At 46.4% G+C, this 13,357-nt stretch overlaps 1 pseudogene; it reads right to left on the bottom strand.

The window, feature by feature from the left end:
• Window positions 1-5,400: 5,400 nt before the first annotated feature.
• LOC103231717 (small ribosomal subunit protein uS5 pseudogene) lies at window positions 5,401-6,413 on the bottom strand (annotated as a pseudogene).
• Window positions 6,414-13,357: the final 6,944 nt, after the last annotated feature.

Raw genomic sequence — 13,357 nt, 5'->3', positions numbered from 1 at the left:
TTTTTTTCTTTTTTTGAGACAGGATCTTGTTCTGTCACCCAGGCTAGAGTGCAGTGGCACAATCACAGGTTACTGCAGCCTTGAGCTCCCAGGCTCAAGTGATCCTCCCACCTCAGCCTCTGGAGTAGCTGGGATTACAGGCACATGCTACCACGCCTGACTAATTTTTGTAAAGACGAAGTCTCACCATGTTGGCCAGGCTGGTCTTGAACTCCTGGCCTCAAGTGATCCATCTGCCTCGGCCTCCCAAGGTGCTGGGATTACAGGTATGAGCCACTGTGCCTGGTCAAAAACATGTAACACTGGGGGAAATTCTTACAATCCTCCATTCCCCCCAACCCCCACTCCAATACCACCGCACTTTCCAAAAGGGCTCAAAGGCTTAAGGAGCTGAATGTGGGGGTGCTGTTAGAACTGTGAAGGAGGGGCCTGTCTATCCACTGTCCTCTTGCTTCTCCCCTGAGATGGGAGAAAAAGGCTTGTGTTATGGTCAGGGGCACCATGGTCTCAGCTAGACCAGATGGAATTCTGGGGAAATGTTCCCACCAAAATCCAGGGAAGTGGAAAGGAGAAAGCTCCTGAGGGAAGAATCTAGGTGGTGCTGTGTGTGTGGTTTACATTACAATCTGTATTTTAAGAGGTTTCCAAGCCGATTTTAATTAACCTCCAGCTGAAACTTGCTAAACAAGTTTTGCAGCCCAGGTTATTGTGTTAGTTTTTTTTTGGGGTATATTGTCCTAGTTTTGAATTTCATGATGTTTATTATTCTTTCTAACTACAACTCAGTGGGGAAAAGCCCAGTGTACCTTTTAAGACCTAAGTATTTCCTGGTAATGACTTGTAGGAAAGAATGACATTTCCATAACATCTGGACCAAGAGAAGAAGTGAGAATTTAAAGTTGACATTTGCAAGTGATAAAAGCCAAAACCAAAAGTATTATTTTAAAGAATAATGCCTTTCTTCTAACGAAATGCACACAAGTCTTGATTCAGATGATAACTTTTTTAGATTTACCTTTTAAAATAAACCCTTAGGTTTCTTATGCTCCAACCCCTAGGGGACAGATTCAGAACAGCTTGTTTCTTTCAAGTCTACTCCATCAAGGCCTGCCTTCGAGAGACCTTTTTTTTTTTTTTTTTTTTGAGATGGCATTTTGCTCTTGTTGCCCAGGCTGGAGTGCAATGGCACAATCTCGGCTCACTGCAACCTCCGCCTGCCAGGTTCAAGTGATTCTCCTGCCTCAGCCTCCCAAGTAGCTGGGATTACAGGCATATGCCACCACTCCTGGCTGATCTCTATTTTTAGTAGAGACGGGGGTTTCTCCATGTTGGTCAGGCTGGTCTCGAACCCCCAACCTGAAGTGATCCACCCACCTCGGTCTCCCAAAGTGCTGGGATTACAGGTGTGAGCCACTGCGCCCGGTCTCTAAAGACTATTTTTAATGGGCACCATATGATCTCTCTGGAACTGAGAAAGACGGACTTTGGGGAAATTAGAAAAGATGTAGTAGGATGCTGCCCCAAGGGCCTTCAGAATAATCACTTGACATCATGTCTGATAAATTACTCTCTAGGTCATTTATATAAGCCTTTGCCCCAAGCATATAGGAGACATCTAGTTTAGGGCCATCAAACTGGGAAACATTTGTTGCTTGAGGTATATAAGAGCATTCCAGGGTATTGAGTTTTAAGGAACTTGGGTTCCAAACCTCAACTTCTCTTTCAGGAAATGATCTGCCTGAAAATGCTCCTGAGGTTAAGAGGTCACACTTGGGCTGGGCGCGGTGGCTTATACCTGTAATTCCAGCACTTGGGGAGGCCAAGGCAGGAGGATCCCTTGAGCCCAGGAGTTTGAGACCAGCCTGGGCAATATAGTGAGAGCTTATCTCTAAAAAAGAAAAAAAATTAAAATAATAATAATAAGAGGTCACACTTGGCTCCTCTTGCCTCTTTCCTCTTTCATAAATGCCCTTCCTGGCCAGATGGGGTGGTTCACAGCGGCACTCTTTTTATTTATTTATTTTTGAGACAGAGTCCCGCTCTGTTGCCCAGCCTGGAGTGCAGTGGCGCAATCTCGATTCACTACAACCTCCGCCTCCCAGGTTCAAGTGATTCTCCTGCCTCAGCCTCCTGAGTAGCTGGGAGTACAGGCGCCCACCACCACGCCTGGCTAATTTTTGTATTTTCGGTACAGATGGGGTTTCACCATGTTGGCCAGGCTGGTCTTGAACTCCTGACCTCAGGTGATCCACCTGCCTTGGCCTCCCAAAGTACTGGGATTATAGGGGTGAGCCACCGTGCCCAGCCTTGGCTGCACTCTTAACACTTTGGGAGGTGGAGGTGGGTGGATTGCTTGAGCCCAGAAGTTCGAGACCAGCCTGGGCACACAGTGAAACCCCTGTCTCTAAAATAAATAAATAAATGTCCTTCTCCCACCTTACTAAAGAAAGGTGTACCCCTAACCCACCCTGAATCTTAGCAGAGGGTGCTACCCCCAAGGTGTAAAAACCTCTGGGCACCAAACCAAAGAAAAATTCAGGAATGTATAGCTCTCAAGGGAAGAGTTCCCAGAGAGGTGAGACCACTTCTCAGATTGCTTAGGTAGGAGCATGTACTGGGGTTTTATTTCAAGTTCCACAAAGAAAGAAGCTCCTGAGCAAGTCAATTCGAAGACTTCTTTCTTGGTAGAAATAAAAGTGATACAATGAACTATTGGTTATAGAGAGTCTCAGCAGCCAGGCAGCTGGGTGGAAACCATAACTTTGCAGAAAAAGACTACTCAAGCATTATATCAGGATTGTTGATTACGTCCCGGAACAGACTGTAAATTACCTCAGCCCTAAAAGTGCTCTTCCAGATTAAGTTTGGGACAATTTTCTTCCTCAAGACCTGAAAAAAGAGAGCTTTGGTTAAAAAAAAAAAAAAAGAAGAAGAAGGAAAGAGAAAAGAAAGAAAATGGCAACTCTGTAATCCAGGTGACAAACTGCTTTTTTTTTTTTTTTTTTTTTGAGACAGGGTCTCACTCTGTCACTCAGGCTGGAGTGCAGTGGCGAGATCATGGCTCACTACAGCCTCAACCTTCCTGGCTCATGTGATCCTCCACTTTAGTCTCCCAAGTAGCTGGGACTACAGGTACACGCCACCATGCCTGGCTAATTTTTTATTCTAATTTTTGTGTTTGTTTTGTTTTGTTTTTGTAGAGACGGAGTTTCTCCATGTTGCCATGGTTGGTCTTGAACTCCTGGCCTCAAGCTATCTGCCCACCTAGCCTCCCAAAGTGCTAGGATTACAGGTATGACCCACCATGCCTGGTCTGCACAATCGTTTACAAGTTCATCTGATTTGGCTGATTGGTTTGATAGTAAGGACTGGCTTTGTCATTAGGTTATAGAACAGGCACTTTCCATTAACAGAACAAGCTAAATGAGCTGTGCTAAGATTCTGAAGCAATACAAATAGATTTAAATTACCAGGGCGTGGTTGGTGGGCACCTGTAATCCCAGTTACTCGGGAAGCTGAGGCAGGAGAATCGCTTGAACCTGGGAGGCAGAAGTTGCAGTGAGTCGAGATCATGCCACTGCACTCTAGCCTGGGCGACAGAGCAAGACTCTGTCTCAAAAAAAGAAAAAAAGAGATGTAAGCCATGTGTATAATGTGTGGTACACCAGAAATCACATTCTTTGCACCTTTTTTTTTTTTTTTTTTTTTTGAGACGGAGTTTCATTCTGTCACCCAGGCTGGAGTGCAGCAGTGTGATCTCGGCTCACTCCAACCTCCGCTTCCCAGGTTCAAGCAATTCTCCTGCCTCAGCCTCCCGAGTAGCTGGGATTACAGGCCCGCACCACCACGCTCGGTTTTTTTGTTTGTTTGTTTGTTTGTTTGTTTTTTGTAGTTTTAGTAGAGACGGGGGTTTCACCTTGTTAGCCAGGCTGGTCTTGAACTGCTGACCTCAAGTGATCCGCCCTCCTTGGCTTCTCCAAGTGTTGGAATTACAGGTGTGAGCCACTGCACCTGGCCCTTTGCAAATTTTAAAACTATGATTTTACAAATATAAGACATCTGTTTGAAACAGATGAAGGAACATTTTACAATGAAAAATTTAAAAGACAAAATAAAATAGGTGAGGGGATATATAGCTATTCAAAATTCTTTTAGGGCATATGTGAGCAAAAATGTTTGAATAAAACTGAAATACTACAATCACTGCATTGACAACAGGACTACCATTTCTATTGGTCCCAGGTGGGCGTCACTCAGCATCTGCTTGAATACATTCAATGATGGTGAAATTACTACCTACATGGTAGCTCAAAGCACTGTTTGAAAGTTCTATTTGTCAAAATCTTCAACTAGCATGGTTGAAAGCTGCCTCTGTTGTTTGCATTCACCCATTTGTGGCCTTAATTCTGCCCTGCTGAAGCAGGAGCCGTCTCATCCACTGAGCAGGCTTTTGATGATTTGAAGATAAAGTCAGATATCCAGTCCTTCAATCATTCTTTATTAAATGTAATTTCTTGGCAGGGCACTATTCTTTGAAGACCTCTGATCGCCTACATCTAATTAACTCCTACCTATTCTTCCTCAACACTCAACTTTTTTTTTTTTTTTTTGAGACGGAGTCTTGCTCTGTTGCCAAGGTTGGAGTGCAGTAGCGTGACGTCAGCTCACTGCAGCCTCTGCCTCCTGGGTTCAAGCGATTTTTCTGCCTCAGCCTCCCAAGTAGCTGGTACCACAGGTTTGCGCCTCACCCAGCTAATTTTTTTTTTTTTTTTTGAGGCGGAGTCTCGCACTGTTGCCCAGGCTAGAGTGCAGTGGTGGGATCTCGGCTCACTACAGCCTCCACCTCTCGGGTTCAAGTGATTCTCCCGCCTCAACCTCCCAAATAGCTGGGATTATAGGCACCTGCCACCACACCCAGCTAATTTTTTGTATTTTTAGTAGAGACTGGGGTTTCACCATGTTGGCCAGGCTGGTCTCGAACTCCTAACCTTGTGATTTGCCTGCCTCAGCCTTCCAAAGTGCTGGATTACAGGCATGAGCCACCCTGCCCGGCCTTTTAAAAATTTTATTTATTTATTTATTTATTTATTTATTTATTTATTTATTGTTATTTTTAGTAGAGACAGGGGTTTCACCATGTTGGCCAAGCTGGTTTCGAACTCTAGACCTCAGGTCATCCTCCAGCCTCTGCCTCCCAAAGTGCTGGGATTACAGGTGTGAACCACTGTGCCCGACCCCTCAGCTCTCAACTTAATGTCACTTCCTGCAATGTGTCCATTCTACCCAAGGAAATGGGGGAAGGCAGCGCGTAAAAAAATCACAACCTTTCCTCATACTGCTTGGCCTTTTTTTTTTTTTTTCTTCAGGCTTAATTCACTTTGTTTTTCTTGTGTAAAAACCCTATGTTGTAGCCACAGCTGGAGCCTGGGTCCGCTGCACGGAGACTCTGGTGTGGGTCTTGACGAGGTGGTCAGTGAATTCCTGATAGGGAGACTTGGTAAATAGTCTCCTTCCGGAAGCTGGGGGTCAGGTAGCGGTAGGTCTTAGAGATGGCATCAAAGGTGGCCTTGGCGAAGTTGCCCAGGGTGGCAGTGCAGCCCCGGGCTGAGGTGTAGCAGTCATCAGTACCAGCCATCATGAGCAGCTTCTTGGGCACAGGCGCTGAGACGATGCCAGTGCCCCTGGGTGCAGGGATGAGGCGCACCAGCACAGAGCCGCAGCGGCCTGTCACCTTGCAAGGGACGGTGTGGGGCTTGCCGATCTTGTTCCCCCAGTAGCCTCTGCGCAGGAGGACAGTGGAGAGCTTGGCCAGGATCATGGCCCCACGGATGGCGGTGGCCACCTCCTTGGAGCACTTAACACCCACACCGACGTGGCCATTGTAGTCCCCCATGGCAACAAACGCCTTGAACCTGGTGCACTGGCCAGCACGGGTCTACTTCTGCACCGGCATAATCTTCAAAACCTCCTCCTTGAGAGAGGCCCCCAGGAAAAAGTCAATGAGCTCAGATTCCTTAATGGGCAGGGAGAAAAGATAGATTTTCTCCAGGGATTTGATCTTCATGTCCTTGACCAGGCGGCCCAGCTTGGTGACGGGAATCCACTCCTTATCCTCGGCCTTGCCTCCGCTAGCTCCGCGGCCTCGGCCCCGGTCCAGTCCACCGCCGCGACCCCGGCCCCGGATGCCACTGCCGAAACCTCCACGGAAGCCACCGCGGTTCCCCATCCCAGGGCTACCAGGGCCTCCGGGCCCCCCTGCTGCACCGGCGTCATCCGCCATTTGGTGTTTTTTCAGAGAAGAAGCCCTTTTTTGGTTTTTAATTCTGAAGAAAGCCATCGCCAAGCACTTCCACCTACATTTCATTGGCCGAAATGTGTCACCTGACGACCCTTAGCTGTAAGGGAGTCTGGGAATTCTAGTATTTTGCTTTCTCGTTTCTCTAATAGAAAAAGTCATGTGTGTAAAGTGAGCAAAGTGATAAAGCATATATTTTAAAAAGTAATTTGGGGCTGGGTGCAGCGGCTCATCCCTGTAATCCCAGCACTTTGGGAGGTCAAGGTGAGAGGATTGCTAGAGGCCAAGAATTTGAGATCAGCCTGGGCAACATAGTAAGACTCTGTCTCTACAAAAAATTAAGAAAATAGCTGGGCATGGTGGCACATGCCTGTAGTCCTAGCTACTTGGGAGGCTGAGGCAGTAAGATTCCTTGCGCCCAGGAGTTTGAGGCTACTATTGTTGTACCACTGCACTCCAACCTGGGTGACAGAGCAAGACCCTGTCTTTAAAAAACTAACTAAATAAATAAATGAAAATAAAAATAAAAAGTAGGCCAGGCACAGCAGCTCATGCCTGTAATCCCAAGCACTTTGGGTGGCCAAGGTGGGAGGATTGCTTGAGCCCAGTTCCAGACCAGCTGTGGCAACACGGCAAGACCCCGTCTCAATTTAAAATTTAAAAAACCAATAAAAGTAAAAAGTAATTTGGAAGACTGTGAGGTAAACCAAATAATCAACTAACAAAGTAGTTACTTAAAAAACAAAACAAGCCAGGCATGGTGGCTCATGCCTGTAATCCCAGCACTTTGGGAGGCCGAGGCAGGCAGATCACAAGGTCAGGAGTTCGGGATCAGCCTGGCCAATATGATGAAGCCTCGTCTCTACCAAAAATACAAAAATTAGCTGGGCGTGGTGGTACGTACGTGTAGTCCCAGCTACTTGGGAGACTGAGGCAGAAGAATTGCTTGAACCCAGGAGGTGGAGGTTGCAGTGAGCCGAGATCGTGCCACTGCACTCCAGCCTGGGCGACATAGTGAGATACCGTCTCAAATAAAATAAAATAAGCAAAAATAAAAAACAAGGCTAGGCTCAGTGGCTTACACCTGTAATTCCAGCACTTTGGGTGGCCAAAGCAGGAGGATTTCTTGAGACCAGGAGTTCAAGAACAGCCTGCACAACACAGTGGGACACTGTCTCTACAAAAAAAAAGAAAAAAATTAATTAAAAATAAATATAAATAAAAATAAAAACAAGCCCCCCAAAAACCTTTGACAGTGTGTAAAGTCATGCAATTTTCTTTTTTTTTTTTTTGTTGAGACGGAGTCTTGCTCTGTATCCCGGGCTGGACTGCAGTGGCCAGATCTCAGCTCACTGCAAGCTCCGCCTCCCGGGTTTACGCCATTCTCCTGCCTCAGCCTCCCGAGTAGCTGGGACTACAGGCGTCCGCCACCTCGCCCGGCTAGTTTTTTGTATTTTTAGTAGAGACGGGGTTTCACCGTGTTAGCCAGGATGGTCTTGATCTCCTGACCTCGTGATCCGCCCGTCTCGGCCTCCCAAAGTGCTGGGATTACAGGCTTGAGCCACCGCGCCCGGCCAAGTCATGCAATTTTCTAATCGGGTTAAAGTAAAAGTAGTTCACAAAAAATTCAGACTATAAAGAAATAAAAAGTAGTATATATGGCCTAACATTACTTTGTTCTTAAAATTTTCCAGTAACATGGCCAGGTATGGTGGCTCACACTTGTAATCCCAGCACTTTGGGAGGCTGAGGCAGGCAGATCACGAGGTCAGCAGATCCAGACCATCCTGGCTAACAGGGTGAAACCCCGTCTCTACTAAACTACAAAAACAAATTAGTTGGGCGAGGTGGTGGGCACCTGTAGTCCCAGCTACTTGGGAGGCTGAGGCAGGAGAATGGTGTGAACCTGGGAGGCGGAGCTTCCACGGAGCTAAGATCGTGCCACTGCGCTCCAGCCTGGGCGACAGAGCAAGACTCCATCTCAAAAAAAAAAAAAAAAAAAAAGAAAAAGAAATATTTCCAGTGACTTTTCTTCCCACTTTCAACTCCAACTGCCCTATTCCAAAATGTCAAATGATTGTGACTTGCAGGTTTTCTAATCAGCATGTAAGTCGGAAATTCTAAAAATACATTTGAAATTGTGGATCACACCATTACATGACTGTCTATAGAGCCATTTAATTTTGAAGGCAAGTTAATTTTAAAAATACTTACACACAAATGTTCAGTTGATTACGCTTAAGACAGTTTTCTTCTGGTGATTCAGCATGATTTTTTTCAACAAATTAGGTACTTTGTCTGCTTTGTGGAACGTTGGCAGTTTCATTTCCTGTTAAGGAAGCTATCATCAGAACTCAGATAAACCTTTGACTTTACTATTTGAGTACTGAAAATAAAGAATATGAAACACACATATAGGCTGGGTGTGGTGGCTCACACGTGTAATCCCAGTACTTTGGGAGGCCAAGGCGGGCAGATCACTTGAGGCCAGGAGTTCGAGGCCAACCTGGCCAACATGATAAAACCCCATCTCTACTAAAAATACAAAAAGTAGCCAGGCGTGGTGGCACATACTTGTAATCCCACTTACTTGGGAGGCTAAGGCAGAGGAATCGCTTGAGCCCAGGAGGCAGAAGTTGCAGTGAGCTGAGATCATGCCACTACACTCCAGCCTGGGCGACAGAGCGAGAGTTCGTCTCAAAAAATAAAATAAAATAAAAAATAAAACACACATATATACTTGGGGACAGAAACATCAAATGTGTTTTCTGGATGATTTAAAGGTTTAGAAGGGGATTATTCTAACTGAAAAAAAAACTTTTAATATGAATTATTTATATGGAAGACTTCTTTTTGAAGCTGTTGTGGCTGATGCTGTTGGATTCGTGTCTAACTTCTTTCATTTTATAAAACAGAATCATATCATCGTTACAATCTATACACTCCCACCTATACTCTTAGGGGGCAGTCTGGGGTGGTTCCTGGGGTAACAGGCCCAATTATCCCAGTATACATTGCATACAGTACCCTAACAACTTTTAGGAAAGGTTTGCATTATTAGTGCTTTGTTTTAGAAAAAGTCCAAAACAAGACACAGTGAAGAGTACAAAGGATAAGGAAAATGAAGAGAAAGAGACAGCACTGAAAAATAGAATCACATGATTTGTAAGCAGGACAAAGGAAGCGAGCAGGAAAAAAAAAAAACAAAGGAGTTGTCAGAACCTGTGGGGAAAACGTGCTGAACAGCAGGGGCTGAGAAATGAGCGATATATTAAAACTTTTTTTTTTTTTGAAATGGAGTCTCACTCCTGTTGCCCAGGCTGGAGTGCAGTGCCGATATCTTGGCTTAGTGCAACCTCCATCTCCTGGGTTCAAGTGAATCTCCTGCCTCAGCCTCCTGAGTAGCTGGGATTAAAGGCACCCGCCACCATACCCAGCTAATTTTTTTGTATTTTTCGTAGAGACAGGGTTTCATCATGTTGGTCAGGAACTCCTGATGTCAGGTGATCCACCCGCCTCGGCCTCCCAAAGTGCCCCCATTTTCTTTCATTCGCTTGAAGAACTCCTCTACTGCTTGCATGGTTTCCTGGTACAATGATCAGTCATGATGCCCTGCCCCTCTCCAAGACCCTCCCAAGGAGTTGGCTCAGGGCTGGGTGAACTGGGCCAAGCCAGGATTTCATGGCTACCACTATTTCACAATAGTTCGTAAGCTGGAGGCTGTAGCCTGGGGCTGTTGGCTGTCATCTCCCTTGCCTTGAGGGTGCTCCTGCTACAACATGCAGCTGAAGGGTGGCAGAATACTCTATGCCAAAATATGCCACCATGACGTAAGGATTACTTCAAGCTAAAGGCACTTGAAAAACAGCAGATACAAGAAGGGCATTCTAATCTCCCCTTTGCTTCCTGCAAACAGGAGAGAGAAACTCCCACGTGACCATGCCCTCCCTGTACCAGGAAAAAAGTAACATTCTTCCACGGGGAGTCACAGCTCTGAGAATCCTGTACAAACATACTTTGTGAAACTAATTCTTACCTTCCTTTAACAAACTCTCCACCTAATTTAGTTTTCCACAATTGCCTCTCTTTGTTCAACCTAATACAAAAGCCTGTTGGTTTTGTCACTTCTTTGGGTCTTCATTTCCTTCCCAGGGCTCCTGAGTCACATAAAACTTACATTAAATTTGTACACTTTTCTCCTGTTAATATGCTTTATGTCAATGTAATTCTCAGGCCCAGCCACGACACTAAGAGAAGAGAGTTTTGACTCTCCTACACATCCAAGACCTGTGGGAATCAGAGTCAAGCACTGACATAACAGCACAGCAGTTTATGATCTCTCTCTTCCTTTCTGTTTTCCTTTCCCCTTTCCCTTCCCCTTTCCCTTCCCCTTCCTTCCTTTCCCTTCCCCTTCCTCTTTCTTTTCTCTTTCTTTCTTTCTCTCTCTCTCTCTCTTTCTTTCTTTTTTTTTTGATACAGAGTTTCGCTCTTGTCACCCAGGCTGGAGTACAATGGCGCAATCTCGGCTCACTGAAACCTCCACCTCCCGGGTTCAAGCGATTCTCCTGCCTCAGCCTCCTGAGTAGCTGGGATTACAGGTGCCTGCCACCATGCCCAACTAATTTTTGTATTTTTAGTACAGACAGGGTCTCACAATGTTGGCCAGGCTGGTCTTGAACTCCTGAACTCGTGTGATCCACCTGCCTCGGCCTCCCAAAATGCTGGCATTACAGGTGTGAGCCACTGTGCCCAGCCTAAATTTGATTCTTTTTTTATTTTTGAGACAGAATCTCGCTCTGTTGCCCAGGCTGGAGTGCAGTGGCACGATCTCAGCTCACTGCAAGCTCCACCTCCCAGGTTCATGCCATTCTCCTGCCTCAGCCTCCCGAGTAGCTGGGACTACAGGCGCCCGCCACCACGCCCGGCTAATTTTTTGTATTTTTAGTAGAGACGGGGTTTCACCGTGTTAGCCAGGATGGTCTCGATCTCCTGACCTCGTGATCCGTCCACTTTGGCCTCCCAAAGTGCTGGGGTTACAGGCGTGAGCCACCAAGCCCGGCCAATTTGATTCTTTTCTTATGATAGAAACTGTAATACAGTTTCTCTTTTTCTTTTTTTTTTTTTTCTTTTTTTGTTTTTTGAGATGGAGTCTTGCTCTGTCACCAGTCTGGAGTGCAGTGACAAGATCTCAGCTCACTGCAACTTCTGCCTCCAGGGGTCAAGTGATTCTCCTGCCTCAGCCTCCCGAGTATTGGGGATTACAGCTACGTGGCACTTGTCACCACATTTTTAGTAGAGACGGTTTTCACCATGTTGGCCAGGATGGCCTCGATCTCGTGACCTCGTGATCCACCCGCCTCGGGCTCCCAGAGTGCTGGGATTACAGGAGTGAGCCACCGCGTCCGGTCGAGAATGTTTTTCTAATATGTGATTAAATAGGCAGCTACTCGAGGAACGTTTATTGCATATAACTTACATTATCTTGTTTAATCTGTGCAGGCAATTTATGAGGTAGATGTGTAAGTTTATGACCTTGGAATGTTGAACCGGTTGTAAACAGATGAAAACAAATACCTCTGACTCCTAATTCTGTGTAAGAAAAGGACTGCCCATGGCCAGGCATGGTGGCTCATGCCTGTATTCCCAGCACTTTGGGAGGCCGAGGTGGGTGGATCACCTGAGGTCAGGAGTTTGAGACCAGCCTGGCCAACATGGCAAAACCCCGTCTCTACTGAAAATACAAACATTAGCTAAGCGTGGTGGCGCATACCTGTAATCCCAGCTATTTGGAAGGCTAAAGCAGGAGAATCGCTTGAACCCGGGAGACGGAGCTTGCAGTGAGCCGAGATCGCGCCATTGCATTCCAGCCTGGGCGGCAGAGCAAGACTGTCCCCCACAAAAAAAAAAAAAAGAAAAGAAAACAACCGCCCATAAAGACTCCTCTTCACCCCCTTCCACCAGCTAATAAGCAAACTTGTACCACCATATCATTATATCCAGAATCTAAGGGGTAAAGGGCATTCAAGGACAAGGCCTTACATGCTAAACAAACTGACAAATTCTCCACTTGAGTCTTGTCAAATACACTTCCTTAACAGCAAGATATGTGACTCAGTGTAGGAAAAACTAATCACTGGTGCAGAACACACATTTGCTTAGAGAGCCTTAGGCCAACCTTAATTACCCTGCCTACGAAAGAGAGGCCTCCACTGGGCGGCGGGGAGGAGGGAAAACAAGCTAGTTGTTGGACTGGAAGCTTCCAGAACCACAGCTGCAGCCCTTAATAGGATAGCTGACCTGCGTCTTTCATTTGCTTTGACTTCATGTATGAGTTTAATTCCAAAGTTGCAAATAACAGGAAATGAACCACAGTGTTAGCCAGTTAACATCAAAGGTAGAAGGAGACTGGCAGGCGGACTGTTAAAAGAATTAAAAGAGTAAACATTCCGGTGAGTCATTAGCTTTCAGTATTCACTAGAACCACTAGAAGCAAAATTGCGTGGGAACCTACAAGTGGACACTCCACGTAAGAGCCTACCTGGAGGCCGGGCGCGGTGGCTCACTGCTGTAATCCCAGCACTTTGGGAAGCCTGAGGCAAGCGGATCACGAGGTCAGGAGTTCCAGACTCAGCCTGGCCAACATAGCGAAACCCCCATCTCTACTAAAAATACTAAAATTAGCTAGGCGTGGTGGCGCATGCCCCCAGCTACTTGGGAGGCTGAGGCAGGAGGATTGCTTGCACCTGGGTGGCAGAGGTTGTAGTGAGCCAAGATCGCACCACTTGTACTCCAGCCTGGGTAACAGAGCTAGACTCTGTCTCAAAAAAAAATACTTGGAGCTCTTTGAAATGTGTAAAGTTCTGGCCGGGCGCAGTGGCTTACGCCTGTCATCCTGTCATCCCAGCACTTTGAGAGGCCGAGGCACTGCTTGAGGCCAGGAGTTCGAGACCAGCCTGGCCAATGTGGTGAAACCTCCTCTCTACTAAAAATACAAAAATTAGCCGGGCCTGGTGGCGTACGCTTGTAATCCCAGGTACTGGGAGGCTGAGACAGGAGAATCAC

The sequence above is a fragment of the Chlorocebus sabaeus genome, chromosome X (genome assembly GCF_047675955.1).
Source record: "Chlorocebus sabaeus isolate Y175 chromosome X, mChlSab1.0.hap1, whole genome shotgun sequence".
In the NCBI taxonomy this organism is placed as follows: domain Eukaryota; kingdom Metazoa; phylum Chordata; class Mammalia; order Primates; family Cercopithecidae; genus Chlorocebus; species Chlorocebus sabaeus.
This window is presented reverse-complemented; position numbering and strand designations above follow the sequence as displayed.